This window comes from Primulina tabacum, chromosome 12, assembly GCF_025594145.1.
Source record: "Primulina tabacum isolate GXHZ01 chromosome 12, ASM2559414v2, whole genome shotgun sequence".
Lineage (NCBI taxonomy): Eukaryota > Viridiplantae > Streptophyta > Magnoliopsida > Lamiales > Gesneriaceae > Primulina > Primulina tabacum.
The window spans coordinates 6,393,390-6,417,206 of record NC_134561.1 but is presented as its reverse complement, the minus strand read 5'-3'; positions in this window follow the sequence as shown (position 1 = coordinate 6,417,206).

Here is a 23,817-nt window from a genome sequence, read left to right as displayed (position 1 = left end):
GTTACCTTGATTTATCATATGATATTATCATAATATTGAATTTTTGGTACCATTTAAATATTAGTTTGGTATCTCCAACCATTTAAAGTGATTATCTTAATTTGATATTTACAATATATAGCTCAATAAATACTTGACAACATTTATAAATTTTGGTATATAAATATATGAATAATGAATGAATATAAAAAATATAATAATATTATTTAATTTATTGGACCATTTTATCAAGTGAATTCATATTATGTTAATTTATTCTAACTTTATTTTAATATCAAGAGTGAATCCTTTAATTTCGACTATTTAATTTAAAATTTTTAAATATAAAAATTATCATTTAAGACCAAAGTAATTAAACGATAAAAACAGAAAGACATCATAATGGACCTGTAATTATTTTAGCTTCCCCGTAGATACGACATTCAAACTCACTGAATTATATTATTTGTGAACAACCTCCTCTTGGGATTGCAACAATCAAAGTTGTGGCAAGACTTTTTTAGAATATACTATGAGAATCTTATACTTAGTAGTCACTACCATTAATTTTTTACTTGTTAACCATACTTTAGTTGATTGCTACAATCCTACATCATTTCCAATGAGTAATATGTCATCAACATAAAGTACTAGGAATTCCACTGCACTCCCACTAACCTTCTTGTGCACACAAGGTTCCTCAGGATTCTTAAAAAAATCAAACTCTTTGATAGTGCTACCAAATTTAAGATTCCAACTCCTAGATATCTGTTCGCGACCATATATAGATCTTTGAAGTTTGCCTACCTTATGCTCACTTTCTATTGATGTGAATCTTTTATGTTGAGCCTTGTAAATCTCTTCCTTAAAGTCACCATTACGGAACGATATCTTAACATCCATTTGCCGTATTTCACAGTCATATCATGATGCTTTGGCTAGCAATATTTCTAATAGACTTGAACATTGCGAAAAGAGAAAAATTTTCCTGATAGTCAATTCCTTTCATTTGAGTATATCATCTGGCAACCAATTTAGCCTTTAAGATCACTACTTTCCCATCCAACCTAAGTTTCCTTTTGTAAATTTATTTGCATCCTATCTGAACAATTCTCTCAGATGGATCTACCAAGGACAATAATTGGTTTGAATACATGATTTTCTTTTTTATTGTGACCTCATAAGTGATAAACATATTAGCTATCTTTTCAAGGCTAATCTCTATCTTATTTTATCTAATTTCGCCACAAAACCTGTGAAATGAGGAAGGGAGTGAAAACAAGACGAGAATCACTAATTCTAGACCCTACCTTATCAATAAGCCCAATCACATATACACCAGGCTCACGGGCCGAGGCTCCATCTTGCATATGTATAGTCATTATCATAGCAACGTCCATCACTGTACGAGTTTGAGTACCATACAAATCTTTTATGTGTTTTTGAATGTCAGCAACATTATTTATTTCCTCAAATTGGCTTTGCATTTCATTTGACATAGAAGTCATCAAATTAATTTTGAGCTTGCAGACGATGGTCCCACCATCTTGTATGTTTCCACCAGTTTAGCCAGACCGACATTTAAGATGTCTCTTTTGGATAAGATCTAGTAAACTTTTTATGCCATTTTGTTTGGATGCCATAACAACCTTTTAATTTTTAGCCAATATTAATAGTTAGGTCTGGTTAGCTTGTTTGATCGAGTATAACAGATAGTGGATTAGTGACAAATCGTGAATATAGAAAATCTTAAACATATAAACATTGCCGACTATTTTAAAATATTTTATAAGAAATAAAATATGCACTTATGTTTTGAATTATCTACCAATATTTTTGAAATTTTAACCAACCTCGTATGAAAACGAAAAATCGTATTTTTCAGTGAGTAGGCAGGGTCCAATTGCTAAATTATGATTCGAAAAAGATCAATCAATCTCAATTTCTAAAAGGTAGAGCCTAATTGAAAACTAAAAGGAAAACAAACCAACAAAAAGAGATTTGAAGCCAACAGGAGTTCAGGCGTCTTAGAACTTATACATAATGATATTTGAGTACTATTCTCTTCGGTTTTTTGGAATGGTCAACAGCATTTTATAAAGTTCACAGACGATATTTCAATATATGGCTTCATTTATCTCATCCATGAAAAGACACAATCATTAGATGTTTTCAAAAATTATAAAGTTGAATTTGAAAATCAAATTGACTTAAAGATTAAAAGCATTAGATCTGACGGTGGTATTGAATACTATGGTAGATATGACGGTTCAAGTGAAAAACGTCTAGAACCTTTTGCTAGATTCCTAGTGGAATGCGGTATCGTCCCACAGTACACTATGCCGATTTCGCCTATTAGTGGTGTTTCCGAAAGACGAAACATAACACTTAAGGACATGCTAAGGAATATGATTATTCATTCTACCTTACCAGAACCACTCTAGGGAGAAGGACTAAAGACCGCAGCTTATATCCTTAATAGATTTTTTACTAAGACAGCGACAAAAACCCCTTATGAACTTTGGACGGGTAAAAAGCCTGGTCTTAAAAATTTTCACGTTTGGGGATGTCCAACTGAGGCAAGACTTTATAACCTTAATGAAAAGAAGTTGGAATCAAGGACGGTCAATTGTTATTTTACTGGATACATTTAAATATCCAGGGGACACAAGTTTTATATTCCCACAAGTAAGTCGATTTTTTAGTTAGGAAATGCCCGGTTCTTTGAGGATGTTGAGTTTGCAGGGGGAGATACAATAAGAGATATTAGAGGAATATGTAAATATTTCCGCATGTGTCTTGGACATTGATCGGGATCACATTCTACTTTGATCAAAAAACAATACTAGAAGACAACATTGGAGGTCCAAATGAAAAAACTCAAGAATCTCCAAAACATATGTCATTAATGACATCCACTAGAGAGCAGAGAAATGCAATGACATATGATTACATTGTAATTCTTCAAGAATATGAAACAGACATCTGACTGATGGAGGATGATCCTATCAACTTACATCAAGCCATGGAAAGTTCGAACTCTTAAAAGTGGAATCATGTCATGGATGAAGAGATAAAGTCCATGAAGGACAATGATGTATGTGATCTTATCCCATTGCCTAAAGTCAATGAGCCTATTGGTTGTAAATGAATATTTAAAACCAAGAGGGATTTGAAAGGAAATGTGAAAACATACAAGACTCATCTTGTAGTTAAAGGCTTTCAACAGAAAAAAGGAATTGATTAAAAAGAGACATTTTCTCTGTTTCTTCGAAAGACTCTTTAAGGATGATAATGTCTTTGGTGACGCATTTCGATCTCGAGCTTCATCATATGGATGTAACGATTGCGTTTCTAAATGGTGACATTGATGAAACGATTTATATGCAACCATAAAATTTTGTGTCGAATGGCACAAATAATATGGTTTTCTAATTAAAGAAATCTATTTATAAGCTCAAGCAGACGTCTCAACAATGGTATTTCAAATTTCATCAAGTGATCATCTCATTTGGTTTTGAGATGAATTTGGTCGATGATTGTGTGTACAATAAGTTTAGTAGGATTAAACATATTTTCTAGTTTTATATGTTTGTGACATTCTGCTCGCTAACAACGATTATAGTTGTTGCATGATTATCATTTAAAGTTTGATCTCAAGGTTAAAGAGGACCAGTTAGAAATAAGCATATTATGATCAAATTGCATGAAATTTTCATGCTACACACTCACTTCATGATCCATGTCATTCAATTGTGTTGACATATGTGACTATTGATGAGTCTAGTTATCTTGAATGTAGCAAATACTACTTTGATCTTATGTTTATGTGATTGATAAACCATATTAGATACATTTTGGAATAACAAAATTTTTGAGCTTATAAGGTTATTTCCACGAACATAATAATAGGATTATATATAGCCCAAGTGGGTGATTGTTGGATCAATTTTATTTATAGACTTATTTGTGAATAATTACGCGGTGTGAGTTGTCTATTAAGTTAAGCCCAACATTAAAGTGATCAGTTAAAGTTTTGTATACTAGGCTTTAATGTATCTAATAGGCTGTGGACCTTTATCTTGATAGACATTATCTTCGCTTAAGTTTTCAATTAAATTCTTAATAATTTAACATGATGGATTCTATGATTTATTGAATTTCTCCAACAAATGTGCTTTAAATACAAAATATACATATATTAAATAAAGCTAAAAATTAACAAAATAGACATTCAACCAAGTTACGTAACTAAGAAGAAAATAAATTAAATATTTTAAACTTTGAAGCATAATCCTTCAACTTCTTATGTTCTAATCACTTGAAAATTAAGCTTATGTATCTCGAATATATTCAATTGTCCGAGCATAGTTGACCTTTATTTTCCTTCAATCATTGATGTGATCTCGCTGAAATGGATGAGCCGAGTAAGGGGTTCAAACGGATCGAATCAGTAATTTTTAGTGTTTAGGAATTTGAGTGAAGATAATCGCTGCGATAACACCTACGAACAAGAAAAGAAACTTGTGAATGGGCGCCGGAGGAGTGTCCGGCGTAGCTACTCCGATGCTTAAGTCAATAGGTGAAGATGAACACAAGCGAATATATGAGATAATATATGTAAATGCTTGAGAGTTCAAAGATTCAGTATCCTTTAAATGAGAAGTATACCTGCTATTTATAGTAGAAAATGGGGTAGGTACCTCGATTCCAGTGCCACCTACTAAGTATGGCAAGTCGGCTGCCCATACTATAGCTTCTGATGACTTCTAAAATACTCCAAGTCCAAGTTGCTCTGACAGATTATACATCCTGTATCAATCACACATGTGGTGCAATTCTCGAGGTGGCCTAGGGAATAGGTACCCGGGTGCTTGTAATGAGGGCCCAGGCTATTGACCTCCCGGGAAGAGGGAAGAGAAAGTGCCCGGGTAGTGAGGAAAATACCCGGCCTATTGGCTCTGATCTGAGCTATCCAATTAATATCATGGGTCCATGATGACCCGGGTCCTAAAGGGGGTATCACCACCCATCACTAAAATAGTCGGACTAGAGTCCTACTCGCTGTCCCGATCAGTCATACTTGTACTTCTGTAGAAACAAAATTCAGAATGTGTGAGAGCATCGGGGTCTGATACCACCCGGGATTAAGATAATATCCCGGGGCCTCAACTCCCGGGCTTAAGATAATACGCCGGGGCCTCATGTCTCCCGGGCTTAAGATAATATGTCGGGGCCTCATGTCTCCCGGGCTTTGATTATTTTGTCGCTTAATATTCTTGGGCAGTCAAAAGGGTGTCATTATGACGCATGCTTTAGCATTAATACCGCCGAAAAATCATTTCGTATTCCGAGATAAAAATGAGCATGTCTCCTTGATATCTGTACGCGTCCTTTCACCTGCCTGCACAACTTCCTAGATTAATCCTGATCGTCCGATCTGATCTGGATGAACGGTGGGGATTGATTCCCTACCCCTAAATATAGTATCCCACCTATTTTTCAAAAATCACTTTCAAATTGAAACTTGTGGCGAAGCTCTTGCAAAATTTTTCTACGAAGCTCCTCCATGCAAAATCACTTACCTCCGGTGCTCTTCCACCGTTGCAACTGCTCCATCAACCTCTCCTTCAAAAACTCGTAAGTATTCTTCTTCGAATCATGTCTGATTCTACTTCTTCAACCTCAGGAGCAAATGCGCGAGGCTCATCTGGTTATGAGTCTACCGCGCTGCGCTCCGATTCCCCTCCTTCTCCTCCTCGCCGTCGCTTTTCTAGCCATACTTCTAAAAACCCCACCGCTCAATGAACCAAGCCTCCTCTTTAAAAGCCTCTTCCTCGGGCACCTCCCACGTTCTGAAAAAGGACAAGGGTAAGGGCAAAGCCCGGGCTTCTTACCCTCCTTCTACCGAGGCCCCTGGGGTTCCTTGGTTTACCTCAATGAGCAGCAGTTTGTGTTCGGGGGCAGACGAGGAACTCCGAAATTTGGGGGCTATTCCTTCCAACTACTCTATCCTTATACCCGGCCCCTTTGATAGGCCTGATCAACCTCCCCCTTGCTATACAACTTTTTTCCGGGACCAGGTTAGAAATGGTCTCCGGTTCCCCGTTCCTTTTTTTTACATTGAGGTCGCCAAGTTCTTTGGTGTGCCTATAAACCAATTCCACCCCAATTCTTTCCGCATAATGGCTTCGGTCTATGTTCTCTTTAAAATGCACAATCTTTTAATTAACTCCCTCATTCTCAATTACTACTTTGTTTGTAGATTAGGTGACTATGCTTTTTCTCTTTCTGCCCGGCTTAATATCCGGTTTCTTGATGACATCCCTTCTTCCCAGAAAGGATAGAAAGGGAGATATTTTTTCATTCAACTCCCGGCCCCTCTTTCCTGTCAAACTGACTTTCTCACTTCTCTACCCCAACAACCTGCCCTTCCCTGGGCTTACAAATTTGAGGAATTTTACACCCAAAGCCAGACTTTGGTGGAGGGTCAAAAATATTCCTCATCTACCCTCATTGCCCAAGATAACCTGGTTACGTATCGGTTGAGTGCCCGGGCTGAAAATCCAGTAGATCGGGTGATCGATGAAGTAGCTGGCTCGGGCTCTCAACCCGGTAACTTCCTTTTCCCTGTTTTGTACTCATTTTGCTTACACTTGTAATTTATACTCATCTGTTACTTTCTTTACGCAGACAAAATGCAAGAGGCTTTTGCTAAGAAATGGGTGGAGGAGAAGGCAGCAAAGGAGAAAAAGCTTGCCGCCCGGAAAGCCGCAGCTGAGGAGAAGAAAAAGGCCGAGGAAGCGACCCGGCAAGTTGAGTTGACTCGGGTCGAGACTCAACAGGAGGAGGCGACCCGAGATGAATCCCCGGAGGATTCTGAAGATCACGTCCCTCTCACCCAGAGGAAGCGAAAGGCTGTCACAAGCCCGGAGCTGATCCTGGTTGAGGGTAACCAAGAGGGGGGGCCAGGGCTCGTCTCAGGCAACTCAATCAACCACCCCTCCCTTTCAACAATCCAACCAACAACCCCTCCTCCCCGAGCAACCTCCCGGGTCAACATTTTTGAAGAGGGATCCTTGGCAACAGGGCTCAACATCTTCAAACAGCTCCTTAGTCCTGACAAGGAGGCTCGTTTGAAGAGCTCCCGGCCTGCTGCCAAAATTTTTGAAGGCTCGAACAAGCTCCTGGCGGTAAGATTTTTTGCTTTTCTTTCTTGCTCTATTATTATTTATCTTTTACTAACTTGCTTTTGAACAGTCTGTTCAACTGATGATCTCAGCCTTCGAGGAGGTTGCTGCGGCTGCCATCATTTCCACTAATCGAGCCCGGCAATTCCAAGATACTCAGGAAAAACTTCAAGATGAATTGTCCCGTGTTCGAGCCACTTACGAGAAAGAAGTGGCCAGCTTGCGCTCGGCCCTGGACAAGGCCCGAGATGACATCAATTAAGGCCTTGTTCGGGAGGAAAATTTGCGAGGTACCCTATCTGTCTCGGAATCGAGGGACCATTCTCTTTCCGAGCAGGTAGAGGTACAATTATTTCGGGCCGAGAAAGCCGAAAGCGCCCTGGCCCTGGCTGAGTACAACAAAGACAAGTGGCAGGCCTCCTTCCTTCAATCTCCCGAATTCAAGAAGGCCATCGAAGACTGGGCCTATCCCCTTTTCCAGACCGGTTTTGAGAAGTTCCGGGAACAATTTGAAGAAGCCGGGCTTATACCTGAGGATAAGGAAGATTTTCCGGACTTTGGACGTGCCATTGCATCGCTTCCAAAGGAGGGTGAGGAGGAGAAGGAAGAGGCCCGAGAGGAACAGCCAGGGTCCGATCCTGTAGATATAGACTAGGATTGTATTTTTCTTTGCTTCTTTCTTGTAAGTCTTGCCTTTGGGCCTTTATTAATGAAAATTTCTCTATCCTTTCATTGTTTCTTTATAATAATAACATGATAAGTCTTCAAGAAACTTGAGTAATATAACTGCTCGAATACACCAAATCAGAAAATTTTCTAAGTGTTGAGAACTGATCGGGATTTTTAATAAGCCATCGAGATAATGAAACATGCTCTCGAGTAAAGATCCTTGTATTCTTAATAAATGCCCGAAGTGTAGACCCTTATGATACAAACTTGTTTCGCATGAATAAAAAGGGTGTGTAAACCCTGGGCCGGGGAGCCTGTCCCGGGACTTAGGAATGGTCGAGGTGTGGTGCCCCGAGCCAGGGTGTAGTGCCCTGGGCTTCTAAAGAACCAAGGTACAGAGCCTTGGGCCGGGGAGCATGTCCCGGGACTTGGGAATGATCGAGGTGTGGTGCCCCGAACCAGGGTGTAGCGCCCTGGGCTTTTAAAGAACCAAGGTACGGAGCCTTGGCCGGGGAGCACATCCCAAGACTTGGGAATGGTCGAGGTGTGTTGCCCCGAGCCAGGGTGTAGTACTCTGGACTTTTAAAGAACAAAGGTACAGAGTCTTGGGCCGGGGAGCACGTCCCGAGACTTGGGAATGGCCGAGGTGTGGTGCCCCGAGCCAGGGTGTAGTGCCCTAGGCTTTTAAAGAACCAAGGTACGGAGCCTTGAGCTAGGGAGCAGGTCCCGAGACTTGGGAATGGTCGAGGTGTGGTCCCACAAGCCAGGGTGTAGTGCCCTGGGCTTTTAAAGAACCAATGTACGGAGCCTTGGGTCTAGGAGCACGTCCCAGGACTTTGAAATGGTCGAGGTGTGGTGCCCCAAGCCAGGGTGTAGTGCCCTAGGCTTTTAAAGAACCAAGGTACGGAGCCTTGGGCCGGGGAGTAGGTCTCGGGACTTGGGAAAGGTCGAGGTGTGGTGCCTCGAGCCAGGGTGTAGTGCTCTGGGCTTTTAAAGAACCAATGTACGTAGCCTTGGGCCGGGGAGCATGTCCCGGGACTTGGGAATGGTCGAGGTGTGGTGCCCCGAGCCAGGGTGTAGTGCCCTGGGCTTTTAAAGAACCAAGGTACGGAGTCTTGGGCCGGGGAGCACGTCCCGAGACTTGGGAATGGTCGAGGTGTGGTGCCCCGAGCCAGGGTGTAGTGCCCTAGGCTTTTAAAGAACCAAGGTACGGAGCCTTGAGCTAGGGAGCAGGTCCCGAGACTTGGGAATGGTCGAGGTGTGGTCCCACAAGCCAGGGTGTAGTGCCCTGGGCTTTTAAAGAACCAATGTACGGAGCCTTGGGTCTAGGAGCACGTCCCAGGACTTTGAAATGGTCGAGGTGTGGTTCCCCAAGCCAGGGTGTAGTGCCCTAGGCTTTTAAAGAACCAAGGTACGGAGCCTTGGGCCGGGGAGTTGGTCTCGGGACTTGGGAAAGGTCGAGGTGTGGTGCCTCGAGCCAGGGTGTAGTGCTCTGGGCTTTTAAAGAACCAATGTACGTAGCCTTGGGCCGGGGAGCATGTCCCGGGACTTGGGAATGATCGAGGGGTGGTGCCCCGAGCCAGGGTGTAGTGCCTTGGGCTTTTAAAGAACCAAGGTACGGAGCCTTGGGCCGGGGAGCACGTCCCGAAAATTGGGAATGGTCGAGGTGTGGTGCCCCGAGCCAGGGTGTAGTACTCTGGACTTTTAAAGAACCAAGGTACGGAGTCTTGGGCCGGGGAGCACGTCCCGAGACTTGGGAATGGTCGAGGTGTGGTGCCCCGAGCCAGGGTGTAGTGCCCTAGGATTTTAAAGAACCAAGGTACGGAGCCTTGAGCCAGGGAGCAGGTCCCGAGACTTGGGAATGGTCGATGTGTGGTGCCACAAGCCAGGGTGTAGTGCCCTAGGCTTTTAAAGAACCAATGTACGGAGCCTTGGGTCGGGGAGCACGTCCCGGGACTTTGGAATGGTCGAGGTGTGGTGCCCCGAGCTAGGGTGTAGTGCTCTAGGCTTTTAAAGAACCAAGGTACGGAGCCTTGGGCCGGGGAGTAGGTCTCGGGACTTGGGAATGGTCGAGGTGTGGTGCCTCGAGCCAGGGTGTAGTGCCCTAGGCTTTTAAAGAACCAATGTACGGAGCCTTGGGTCGGGGAGCACGTCCCGGGACTTTGGAATGGTCGAGGTGTGGTGCCCCGAGCCAGGGTGTAGTGCCCTAGGCTTTTAAAGAACCAAGGTACGGAGCCTTGGGCCGGGAAGTAGGTCTCGAGACTTGGGAATGGTCGAGGTGTGGTGCCTCGAGCCAGGGTGTAGTGCCTGGGCTTTTAAAGAACCAATGTACGTAGCCTTGGGCCGGGGAGCATGTCCCGGGACTTGGGAATGGTCGAGATGTGGTGTCCCGAGACAGGGTGTAGTGCCCTGGGCTTTTAAAGAACCAAGGTACGGAGCATTGGGCCGGGGAGCATGTCCCGGGAATTTTTCATTTATCTTCCATCAAATAATTACATCTGTCAAGCATAATACTTCTTTAAATTAAATACATTCCAAGTCCTTTTGAGAGAACGTCCTTGGGAATCTTCTAGATAAAAAGATCTCGAGCTGACCCTCTGAGTTATTTTGTAGGGTCCTTCCCACTGAGCTTCCAGCTTTCCAACATCCGCAGCTGGATTGACTTTCTTTATGACTAGATCCCGTACTTTGAAGTCTCGGATTCGGACCTTCCTGTTATATGATTTCATAACCCGACCCCGGTATGCCTCCATTCGGATCAACGCTCGATCTTTTTTTTCTTCTACCAAGTCCAACTCCATGGCCCGACTTTGATCATTGTTATCAGGGTAAGATTCTACCGGGAAGAAGTTTGTCCAATTTCCACTAGAAGGACTGCTTCAGAACCGTATACCAAGTTGAAGGGAGTTTTTTGAGTAGGTGCCCGGGGAGTTTTTCTGTACGCCCAGAGAACACTGTGTAATTCTTCCACCCAGTTCTTTCCTTTGCCTTGCAGCCTGTTTTTAATGCTTGTACATAATTTTGTTCACAACTTCTGTTTGGCCATTAGCTTGAGGATAGGCAACAGAGGTGAAAAACTGAGTGATCTTCATTTTTCGGCACCAGGATGTAATCTATTTGCTCTGAACTGTCTTCCATTATCTGATATCAGTCTTCTGGGTACTCCAAACCGGCATACTATATTCGTCCATAAAAATTTCAAAACTTCTTGCAAAATGATCTTGGCCAAGGGCTCAGCTTCTACCCATTTGGAAAAATAATCCACAGCTACGAGTAAGAATTTCTTCTGATCCCGGGCAATTGGGAAAGGGACCCACAATGTCCATACCCTACTGATCAAAGGGGCAAGATGCCCAAATATGCTTCATAGGAGTGACCGGGCTATGCTGAAAAATTCGAGTGATGTTGACAACCCTCACAAGCCTGGACCATTCGAGCTTAGTCTTGGCTAATATTTGGCCACCAGAAATCCGCCAAGCATTGTCTTCCGGGCCAAAGATATTCCTCCGAGATGCTCTGCACAGCTCCCTTCATGAATCTCTCGGAGGACATAATCCACTTCTCCCTCAGATAAGCATTTTAATAGAGGTCCCTCGAATGATCTCCTGTACAAAACATTATTTAAGAGAACAAACCTGGAAGCTTGTCTTTTAATCTTTGAGCTCGGGGCTTTGTCCTCGGAAAATCATTATTCAAAATGAACTTTATCAAAGGCGTCATCTAGGAATCCTCAAGTGTTGATAACGCTTCTTCTTCAGTAGAAAGGACCAACCGAAAAAATATGCAAGACTTCCCGGGTGCTGACTTCTGTCAAAGAAGCATCCATTTTCGCCAGAGCATCTGCCTCTCCATTCTCCTCCCGGGGTATTTGTTCAATACTCCAATCCACAAAGATTTTCGCTTGGGCTTGGATGAGCTGTAAATATTTGAGCATCCTGTCATCCTTGGCTTCGTAATTGCCCTTTATCTGCTGAGTTATTAGCTGTGAATCAGAGTACTGAATAATCCGGGATGCCCCAATCTCCCGGGCAGCTCGGATACCAGCAAGGACAGCTTCATACTCGATCTCATATTAGTTACCCGGGAATCAATCCTTAGGCCAATTTAATCTTTTCTCCCGAGAGATATTATTACTACCCCTACTCCACACCCAGCAAGGCTAGACGCCCCATCCACAAAAACTCTCCATACTTTCTCTTCATTGGGCTGGATCATCTCGGATAAAAAATCTGACAATGCTTGTGCTTTGATGGCAACCCGGGGCTTATATTCAATGTCATACTTGCCTAATTTCACTGTCCACTTGATTATCCACCCGGAAACTTCTGATTGAGTCATAATCCTCCCAAGAGAACTATTATTAAGAACAATGATGTGATGCGACAGAAAGTAAGGTCGCAGCTTCCAAGCGGTCATGATCAAGGCCAAAACAATCTTCTCTACTTCACTGTACCGAAGCTCGGGGCCTCTTAGAGCAATGGCTGACATAGTAGACAGGCTTTGATCAAATCTTTCTTCTTTTATCAGAACTAGCTGCAGCATACTCTGTAGTAGATAAATAAACAAACAATTTCTCCCCGGGTTCCGGCTGTACCAATACAGGAAGCTCCGCAAGGTGGATCTTCAAATCCTGGAAGGCATGTTCACATTTCTCATCCCATCCGAATTGTTGGGCCTTTCTTAGGACCTGAAAGGAAGGATACTCATGTGTGCTGACCGAGATATAAATCAAGAAAGAGAAGAAATCCTCTCGGTCAGCTTCTGCATTTCTTTGACAGATCGGGGAGATGACATGCATAATACAGACTTGACTTTCTCCTGATTCACCTCAATTCCCCGGTCTGTCACTATGAAACCCAAGAATTTGCCACTCCTTACGCCAAAGATACACTTGAAAAGATTGAGCTTGATTCCATAGTGCATCAGAGTGGCAAAAGTTTCCTCCAAATCAGTAATGAAGTCCGAAACCTCTTTAGACTTGCCCAAAATGTCGTCCACATATACCTCCACATTCCGGCCCAATTGCTTCTCAAAGACTTTGTTCATGAAACGCTGGTAAGTGGCCCCTGCATTCTTCAACCCGAAAGGCATTACAACATAACAAAATGTACCTCCCGAGGTGATGAAGATGGCTTTATCTTGATCATTCTTGGTCAGGGGATTTAATGATACCCCTGGTAAGTATCCATGAAACTCAGCAGTTCAAAGCTCGAGGTGGAATCCACCAGTTGGTCAATCCTGGGCAGGGGATAATGGTCTTTGGGGCAAGCTTTGTTGAGATCACGGAAGTCCACACACATCCTCCACTTTCCGGTGGACTTAGGCACCAACACCACATTCGAGAGCTATGTAGGAAATTGAATTTCCCGAATGTGGCCGGCCTTCAGCAGATCTCTCACCTGTTAATCAATAACTTTGTCCTTTTCCGGACCAAAGTGTCTTTTTTCTGCTTCATCGGGTGAGATCCCAGTAGAATGTTCAAATGATGCTTGATATCAGGGGTGAGATTCCTGCCAACTCATGCTGGGACCAGGCAAAAGCATGAATATTAGTTTTTATACAATTAACCAAACTGACCCGGGTGGATGCACTGAGGTCCCGAGCCACCCGAATTTGCTGGCCTGGTCCGACTTCTACAACCTCCTGCTCTTCCTCAAACACAAAATGTACTTCTCCCTTCTCCACTACTCCTCCTCCTACTTCATCAATTCTTGCTTTCTTCCCCTCCCTCCTGGTTATACTTTGATCAGCCCGGACTACTTCCACATAGCATTTCCTATAAGAAGGCTGATCTCCCCGGACTTCTCCCACCCGGGCTCCCATAGGAAACTTGATCTTTTGGTGGTAGCTAGAAGCCACGGTCCTCAGCTCGTTCATAGTCGACCTCCCCAGAATGATGTTATACGATGATGGGGAGTCCACCACAGTGAAGAGGTCATCACTGTTTTTTAAGATCTTGGGAGCCCAAAGTCAGTGGCATGACAATCTCCCCTTCCGGAAAAACCACATGACCAGCAGAGCCAAAGAGTGCAGTCTCCACAGCTTCCAGATGATAACCCTGCAAGTCCATCTGTATGAGGGCCTCTTTAAAGATTACATTCACAAAACTGCTCGAGTCGATAAAGACCCTCATGACACCATAGTTAGCCACCCGGGCTTGGATGACTAGGGCGTAATTGTGGGGCAGATTTACTCCCTTCAAATCCTCCGGGCCAAAGCTGATTACCGCTTCATTCCTCCGCATCCCCTCCACTTCCATGCAATCCCTCCTACTCCTGGATTTCCTCGCCCTGTTAGAGTCACCATCAGTGGATCCTCCAGAAATCATTATGATTACCCCCATAGCCGTGGGTGAATTCTTCTTTCTCTCGGGTTCGGGTTCTCTCATTCTCCCGGGCTCACTCCTCGGATTACTCCACAAACCTCCTCCCCTAGAGCTGGATTCTGGCTGCCGAGATGTCCAAGGTGGCAATCTCGGCTTCTTGTTAGTTTGGTTATTTCCCTGATTGGATGTTGAGACATAATTCCTTTTCGGGGTCTTGAAGTCCTCGGTGTTATGATAACACACTCGATGAAGGGTGCAGAATCCATTCCTCTCAGGCCGGGCTACCTGTTAATCCGGGGCCAAATCTCGGCTGCACTCCTGAACCTCCCTGTCCCAGGTAATCTTTAAAGGCACATAATGAGAGAAATGCCCCGGATTACCCCTCCTCTGCCCCTTCTTCTCGGGTTTTACCACCCAGTCTCTTCTCTCCTTCCTCCCCCTTCGCTTTTCTGCTTATGGGCTTCTTCCTGTTGATATATTTTTTCTGCCCGGGACAATACGTCCTCGAAATCCCGGGCACCTTTTTGGTCAATGATTAGAAAAATTCACCCTCCCTCAAACCCTGGGTGAATGCTGTAGTCTTCGTTTCGGTTGTGGGGACCCTGACGCTAATTCATGTCTTAATCATTATTAATGTCAAATATAACAATTAAGAAAAGTGGGAATAAAATTTTCTTTTTAATTTATAGATGCGGAAACGTAATGTATTAATATATTATAAAAGTACAAATCATGTACTACATGTCTCTATCTCAACTTGGTTCAACGACTATACATCCAGTGCTGAATCCTATTCTGCTTCTGGGCCCGGATCTCCACGGTAAATATAATCTCTCATCCTCTTCCTGATCCTGATCCTGTCCCACCTGTTGTCATGTAAAGGCCCGTATTTCGTATTCGTATTTTGCGGAATTAAAAAAATTTTCTAAATAAATACATAACTTGCCTCATTTATAAAATAAACATGTAAATAAAATTTAATTTTAAAATAACAGCGGAATTAAATATTGTTTTCAAACAACAATTTAAAAATAATCCAACGTATTAAAAATGAGTTTGAATAATAAAAGATGCATAAACTAAAACACGAGGTCCTCGGGTTTACTACTGCTGCCACAAGATTGCTCACTGGTCTACGCCCTTAGTCTCGACCTCATCAGTACCCACAACAATCAAGTCTAGTGAGTCTAAAGACTCAACATGTATATATCATGAATAACAAGTAAATATATCATAAAATTGCATGCAACGTAAAAATATGGTATCGTAAAGCGCATGGTGAAAATCGTATCATGAATAATTATAACTACGTGCATATCTGAAAATCCTACGTAAAAGCTTTGCTCCATAGAGCTCTGTCATATCATATCATAATTTTCTGGTATAGATAATGTTTCTAAGCAAGTGGCCCATAACATAACGTGAGCGCCTGATCAGACTAAACCACAGTATACTGGGCGGTAGAGATCACCACAGCCCTTGGACTGGATATCCGTACACATACAAAATCGTAAACCGGTCGTAAGTCATCGGGTGGAGAGGTCCTCGGTTGCGCCTACCGACTTCCAGACCCATAAACATAAGGCGGCCACAAGACATATAGCATATATCTCAAAAATAAACATTTTATATTTTTATGCACGTAATATAATTATAACCTTATCTTTATCGGATGATTTGGATCGCTCCCAGGCTTGACTTAAACTTGACAATAGAACAAAAACTTAACAATAGAACCCAAAAATGAGACTATTAGGACCAACCACTTGATTTTTAATCATGGTATCGTACCAAACCGAACCAACATTAAAACCGACGTTTAACCATGATTAAAAATACTCCAAACATACAGAAAAAATATGCACAAGAACTGTAAAACACGAAAATAGGTGAATGGAACACAAAAACATAAAACACTCTTTCGAGAGTCATTTTGGCACCTTTCACCGTAAATTCTCGTACGACCTCTAAACTCGACCAAATCACAAATGGCCAAAAACACGACTTTTCTAACTCATTAAGGTAGTTTCCAGTCCAAGGCCATGGGCTAAAAGCCAACCAAGAACTCAAACCACCTCCTGAACCGCAACTCAAATCTGCTGTCACGAACAGAAATGGCAGCAGCAACTATTGTGCTTGTTTTGATCAATTTATGAAACTAATGGCCATTGGGGCTTGAACCACCAACCAGAGTCTCTTACCAACATCCTAAGGCATGTTTTGGACCATGGCTAAGGGCTAAAAAGCCAACCACAAACCGAGCCAACACCTAGGACAATGCAACATGCTAGCCGAGAACACCACTTGCTGTGCAGTGTTTTGTATTGAAATGTTTTACTGTCTTGTCTCGTTCCAAGGGCCATTTGATCGACCATGGCTCGATCTAGACATGATGAAGAGTTGTATGAGCTATGGCTATGGGCTAGAAACCAACCATAACCCAAACAACACACCCAAAACCAAATGTCCACAAACCAGAAACAAAAAAATCGAGGGATGCTTGTGTTGCTGTTTTAAAAATCTGATGGAACCGTGACCAAATCATTGAAAAACTAATTTGATCACGTCCTAGACATGATAAGGGAGGGTTCTAACCATGGCTACAGCCCCTAGGACAGCCAAGTTTCGAATACCTCCTTAAACCATTCAATGACAAAAACCGTGACTCCATTTCTGCACTTGAGGGAAATGTTGCTGTCATTTCCTTGTTTGTGCGTGTATGGACTTGAAACATTGAACCAAAAACACCCTAACACATTCTAAATTATGCCTAGAAGCAGCCTTGAGAGCCTGGAACCGAGCAACTCCCTGAAAGCAACAAAAACCACCAAACCCGTGAAGTTCAAAATGAAGGAGCTGAGAAATTCTGTACAGATTTTTTTTTCTTGAAATGTTGCTGTCCATTTCGTGATGTTGCATGAATCATGGTTATATATTAGTTTAAAAATATCTATGGGACTTGATTGAAGAGAAAAGAAACAATATATACATGCCTGGAATTTGTTTTGTCAAAAACAAATCAAAACGACAATACGACGCGACGGAATCGGAGTTGGCTTTTCCTTCTTGTTTCAGCTACTGTTATCACGTTCCTAAGCTGCTGATTTCTGATATTTTCGAGGGTGAGGGTGTGGGCTTGTTAGGAAATGAAGAGGAGTGTTATAGGAGGTGTTAAAGGTGTCATTATAAGCATTAAGGTGGGAGTTACAAGTCAAGAAGTTGAAGAATTTTGACATGCACTTGGATTCCCTTAGCTGCCGATTCCCTTTTCTATTTTGCTGCATAATTCGATGATTTACTTAGTAATTAGTTGGGGAGAATAAGGTGTAATATTGTGTTTGAATTACTACTAATTAATGAATTAAAAATGGGAATGAATACTCCATGAAGTGCAATTAGGAGTGGTTTGAATGGAGAGTTATCAACTTTTGAATTATTTTAAATGTTGGACCCAAAATTATTATTACTAATTTGCATGGTATTTTATTGTTTAAATCTTGTATTTTAATTGCTTAAAGTTTAGCACCCTCATTATATATTTTAGTGAATTTACACATTAAATTTAGGATAGATTATTGCATGGCATTCATGACCTCAAATTTAAATATTCAAATGCTATGATTAATTTCTTGAATATATTATACCTAGATTAATTCATCCTCATATGTTTACATATTTTAATTTAAGCTTTAATTAAATATTAACCTAAAGAACTTATTTACCAACTTAGCTCTAATTAATTTATTAAATCCTAAAGACATTCTTTTTCTTTAAATTAAATCATTCTTTGACTTAAAATTAAATTTAGGAATATTTTTCTTATTATTAATCTTATCTCTAATCTCCAAACTCCGGTCCGGCCTCGCGTATTTATCCTGAAAAGATAAAACTAAACATCTACTTTTAAAACAATTAAAACACTTCATATATTCATAAAAATTCATTTTTAATTTAAATAATAAAAATTATGCATGACTTATACGTAATCTGATTTCGGGTTCTACATGTCATGCACACATACACACAAGACAACAGCCGGATAACTCCGGTGAGAACTACATTCCCAGTATAAATCATGTATACATGCATTTCATATAAACAGATATAACAGCATGAAATAGATATTCATAACATGTATCAAATCAGAAACATAAATCAATACAAACTCTGAATCACACTCCGTGATTCTTAGACTGACTCGACTCATCCTAATCTAGGGATCCCGCTCTTAATAAGAACCTACACCCACCTACACTCCCGATCGGGGTGGTGGTACGTTCTTATTCGCGGACTTTAGCTCTTTCCATATCGAACATCAGTAATAGAAGAAACTCCAATTCTATCCACTTCGATATAACCAAATGTCCGGCTTCTTGACCTATCCGTCACAGACTTTGGCACTTCCGCCACATCACTATCCCGTGACAATGTGCAATGTGCACGTGACGATTCCATCACTATCAGGCACCCCTGTCATGAGATCAATCGTCTAACACTAGGCGTATCCGCCTATGACTCAATACATAAATCAATAGATCAAATATATCAATCTCATTCAATTGCAAATATCAATGCAATAAGGTAAAGTATGTGATTTTGGGAAACTCAAGTCAAGTCAACTCGAGTTGTGCAATCCCGCATCCACATCAATTTATACATTTCTCTTCTCGGTCTGACGAAGTCAAAGTGTCGAAGTCAAATCTCTCCATATCCAATCTGAAATGACAATATCGAATAGACAATGTCAATATACAGATCAATTAAAGGCCTGTTCTGATTAATACGCATATCAAGACATAATCTGATCAATGTTAACGATACAACGATACAATCTCAATCAAACGAATCTGATTAATATCAATCTACTGATGTTTCGACGGCATAGCAATACAATCTCAATAACCCTGTCAATTTCAACCTTACAGATATAATAACACCGCTCATAATCAATATCAGTATATACGAATTAACCACTCATCTGATCCAAATATGAATAATATCAATATACATAGCAATACAATATCAATCAGATATCAATCCCAACATCTCATAATTGATGAAAACACAATTCTGATATCAAATCGGTCTAATCACAATAATATCAACTCTGAAAATTCATAACAATTACATAATCAGTCTGTTCTTCGATCCGATTTCGGTTATACAATGTCTGATATCGCAAGAACAACATATATGGATCATACTTGATTCTGGCAGTATCATAATTTCAAATCATTACAAAACATAAGAAAACTTACGCCCAGTTAAAGCTCTCGTCAATAGGAACACGGTGTTGTACTCAAATTCAAAATCAGACGAGCGGATCTTGTGTAGCTTTCAAATTAAAATCAAGAACCTAGCTTTTCCCCTTCGTTTCTTCCTTTTTGATTGCTGAGGAAGGAATGTAACATATATATATATATCCCATGCATGTATAGAAAACGTGGCATGATCCTTCAAGCAACACGTCTCGCGCTCGGGCGATCATGAATTTCCGCTCGGGCGCGGAACGTTCGGCCCTCGCATAATAAACAATCGCGCTCGGGCGGTCAAAAACTTCAGCTTGGGCGCGACATGTTCTGCCCGAAACATTTTCTTGCATCTCGGTCGACGCTCGGGCGGTGCTAAACCACCGCTCGGGCGCGGCATTCTCTGTCCATGCACTTGTCTTATTATGCACTGGCGCTCGGGCGGTCAAAAACTACCGCCCGGGCGCCAAACCTTCTGTCCAAATTCTAAACTGGTGGTGCATTGGCGCTCGGGCGGTCTTTTTCTACCGCTCGGGCGCCGATAGTTCTGCCCACTTCTTGGCTTGTTATGCACCAACGCCCGACTTCTCCTTTCACGTCTTACTTTAGCCCCTGTAATCCCAATTATGTCAATTAATCAACGTCTGATTACCGTAATTAAATCTCGAGCATTACAGTGGCACAAGTGGGAACATCCAGAGCCACTCTTTAAATCTTATGATGTAAGCTCTTAGACTCTCCTCCGGGCTTTGTTTGACTTCAAAAAGACTAAAACCAGTCTTTTTGTACTTCTTGCTGCTGCTGAAATGGTGTGAAAACACCTTCTGAAAGTCCTTGAAGAAATGAATACTTTGAGGAGCCAATCCCTCGAATCATCTCTGAGCATAATCCACCAACGTTGTTAAGAACACCTTACACTTGATTCGATCAGTGTAACTGTGTAACATGGCCATATTCTTGAACCTGGCCAGGTGCTCCTCGGGGTCCGCATTTCCATCGTAATCTTTTACTTTGGAAGACTTGAAGTTCCAGGGAAGAGGTTCCCGGACAATGACTTCAGCAAATGGGCATCCCTTAGCAATTACCCGAGGAGTACCCTGACTTTCCAACTGCCCTTCCAACACCTTCATTTTCTGCCTCATTCTAACAACTCTTCTGCCACAGTTGGGGACTTTGACCTGGCGCTGGACTCCTCGTCCTCTCCTCTTATCTCCTCCTCCTCCGTCAACTCCTGCTCCTGCTCATTCTCCTATCTACCCCAGGTGGTGTAGCGTGATGAGAAGCTTCTTTCCATGCCATGGCTTGTTTCACTGCCTCGGATACAATTCTAGCCAACTCCTCCGGGGACATGGTAATAAGATTGGGTCCTGTGGAATGAACACCACCTTGTCCCGAAGTCTGTACACCATTTCCAGGGGCCCGGGAATTGTCTTGGTTAGTTCTTCTTCTAAGAGCCATATCAACATCTTAATCTCAATTTCCCACAGACGGCGCCAATGATGTGATCTCGCTGAAATGCATGAGCCGGGTAAGGGGCTACAACGGATCGAATCAGTAATTTTTAGTGTTTAGGAATTTGAGTGAGGATAATGGCTGCGATAACACCTGCGAACAAGAAAAGGAACTCGTGAATGGGCGCCGGAGGAGTGTCCGGCGTAGCCACTCCGAGCTTAAGTCAGCATGTGAAGATGAACACAAGCGAATATATGAGAGAATATATGTAAATGCTTGAGAGTTCAAAGATTCAGTAACCTTTAAATGAGAAGTATATCTGCTGTTTATAGTAGAAAAATGGGGTATATACCTCGATTCCAGTGCCACCTACTAAGTATGGCAAGTCGGCTGCCCATACTAAAGCTTCTGATGAATCTAAAATACTCCAAGTCCAAGTTTCTCTGACATATTAGACAGCCTGTATCAATCACACTCGAGTGTGGTGCAATTCTCGAGGTGGCCCGAGTAATAGGTACCCGGGTGCTTGTAATGAGGGCCCGGGCTGTTGACCTCCTGGGAAGAGGGAAGAGAAAGTACCCGGGTAGTGAGGAAAGTACCCGACTATTGGCTCTGATCTGGGCTATCCAATTATATCTCGGGTCCATGATGACCCAGGTCCTAAAGGGGGTATCAATCATTTATCACAAATAGACACATTAGACATGGTTTTGGATAGGTCAGGCATGTCTCGCCCCACCTCGAAGATATATGAAAGAGAGCCATATTTTGTGTCACACCATCCCTAAAAAAAGAATAAAATTAAAAGAAAGATCAAATTATTGGACTAAGCTCCAATTTTTTGATTTAAGTAAGTAAAAGAAAAAATAGGCCGATTTACAGAACAATTTTGTTAATTTTGCCTGCAGCAATATTAATACCTTTAATCTTAGTCAACAAGAAATGGGAATTGAGGTATAAAAATTCAGCTGCATTAATGACTCTTTATTAGGTTTTGGAGCTTTGGTTTGAAATTTTGTAGCCTTTAAAGCCATCCAAAAAACAAGCTAGTTTAAACCCCAAAGTCTAATGAGAAAAATTTGAATCAAGCCATTGAGGATTAAGAGTCTGAACAAATCCAATCAAGCTTAATATGAATAAAAATTTAAAACTCAAACAAGTTTGAATTTATAATATTCAAGTTTGAGTTTGATTCAAAAATCGATAAGTTAAACAATTTTTACTCGAATTCGGCTTTGATATAAATATATATATATATATATATATATCAAGCATATATATATACCAACATTCTAAGGAATGATTTGAACCATGGCTAAGGGCCCTAGGCAAGCCAAAATTCGCACCACACCCGAAACCAACCGAAAGTCCCACCCGAGAGCACCCTTGCATGCGTGGGTGTTTTGCTTCGTTTGCTGTCTCGTGTCGTTCCAGTGGCCATTTGATTGACCATGGCACGATCTAGACATCCAGAGGTATGGTATGAACCATGGCTAAGGGCCATAGGCCAACCAAGATCCACACCATTCCACAAAACCGAATGTTACACTTGCTGTAAAATGAGAAGACTGAAGGGGGGAAGGGGTTGTTCTTGTGTTTTGATTTAAAAACAGATGCAACCATGGACCAAGCCTCAAAATGGTGACTTGGTCACGTCTTAGACATGTTAGGGAAGTGTTCTAACCATGGCTATAGGCCCCTAGGGCAGCCATGATCAGAAACTTCCTCTATGGACAACAACCCACAAATCGAGCACAATAAGACACTCATGGGGAAGTTGCTGTCAACTCTGGATTTCGGCTAGCATAGGACTCGAACCAGTGGAAAAATGTGTTCCTAACATGTCCTAGTACATGCCTAGGAGCAGCCTTGGTAGCCTGAAATCAAACCAATACCTGAAACCATCAAAAACGTAGGAACCGTGAAGCACAAGAGGAACCGAAAAATTCTGCATCTTTTATTTTCGAAATGTTCTTGATATATTTCGGTTATGCCATGGAAATGATGATCATATAATGTTTAAAAGTGTTAATATGACTTGATTGAAGAGCAATGAAAAATATAAACATGCCTGGTTTCGTTTTGAAAAGAAAACAAACGAAACGCAACGACGCGGCGCGGAGGAGACGGAGCGTTTTCTTTCTTGCTTGCTACACGATTTCTCTCTTGTTTCTAGCTAGCACCTCTCGATTTTTTTTTCTCAAAAATTCTCTGAATTCGGTGATAAGGAAGGGGAATGGTGGTTAGGAGAGTGAGGGGAAGGCGTTGCAATATAAGTGGGATGGCAAGACCAAGTATCCTCTCTTTTTGAATTTGAAATGGTTGATATCAAATATTTCTTGGAGGGATATTAGAGGTAGCCGATTCTTCATGTCATCACAAGGTTAGGATAATGATCTAGTATTATTAATTAACGGTGATTAATAAATGAAAAGATTATCATGGTAAGGGATGACAAGGAAAGGGTCAAATGTGAGTTGGCAACAAAATTGATTAATCATCTAAGGGGGCTGAAAATTTGAAATAAAAATGAAGGAAAATTTTGTTTAGTTAGTAAATTTTTAAACCTTAAGAGCCTTACCTATTCTTTAAATAATTTAAGGAATTAACACAAAAAATTATGGAACCTAAATGAACTTATTTCCTACTTACCTCAAGTAACTTAAATAATTCCTTAAACCTCCTTTTAACTTAAATCAACTTATTAGCTAGTTAAAATAAACTCTGGGAATGATTTCTTAAATCTTAAATTCTATCTCAAAACTCCAACTCCAGTCCGGTCTCACTGAATTAACTGGAAAGATAAAAATTTAAACTACTGCATAAAATAATTAAATTTAAGGAAAAGCATTTAAATACTCATGCAATAAAATCATTTTAATTTAAAATACTAGAATTATGCATGGCTTATACGTCGTCTAGTTTACGGGTTCTACACTTGCAGTCCTTGGTG